Here is a 708-nt window from a genome sequence, read left to right on the forward strand (position 1 = left end):
ATAATTCCCCAAATAAGATATTCCAATGGAAAACAGCACATGAAAAGGGACAAAGGATTACACCATTTGTAATCAGGGAAATACAAATTAAAACAAGAAGCAAAAGGAGATCTTTTCACATTTGCTAGAATGGCAAAGTCAGAGAATTATTGCTTGGGAAAGGTGGTTGAAATTGACTGGAAAAGGGACATGACGGAATTTTCTGAGATTATGAAAATGTTCCACATGTTATTTTGTTTTAACACCAGTGCACAAAATAGTCAAAACGCATCAAATTGAACACTTAAGATTTGTGAATTTTATTGTATGCTAATTATGTAGCAATTATGTATCAATTAAAAAGACACTAAATTCACTTTATCTTCAAACCTGATTTTTACTCTATCGTTTTCTTTCTCAGTAAATGACAGCATAGTCAAACTACCGCTTCAGCTAAAAACTGAGGAGTTATTAATATCTCAGAATCTACCCTCTAAAACCCCATTTCCTATCATTGACTCTTCAATTTATCTTATGTAATAAATACCTCTCAAATCTATCTGCATCTTTCCATCAGACTGCCAGCACCTTTTCCCAAATTATCACCAAAATGTATTTGGACTAGTAGCCTCCTAACTGGTCCCTCTGCCTCCACTTTTGCCTTTTTGCAAAAAAGGCAAATCTACTCTCTACAATTTATGTAGGATGATATTTAATAAATACAAATGT

The sequence above is a fragment of the Propithecus coquereli genome, unplaced genomic scaffold (genome assembly GCF_000956105.1).
Source record: "Propithecus coquereli isolate 6110/MARCELLA unplaced genomic scaffold, Pcoq_1.0 Scaffold7, whole genome shotgun sequence".
Taxonomy (NCBI): Eukaryota; Metazoa; Chordata; class Mammalia; order Primates; family Indriidae; genus Propithecus; species Propithecus coquereli.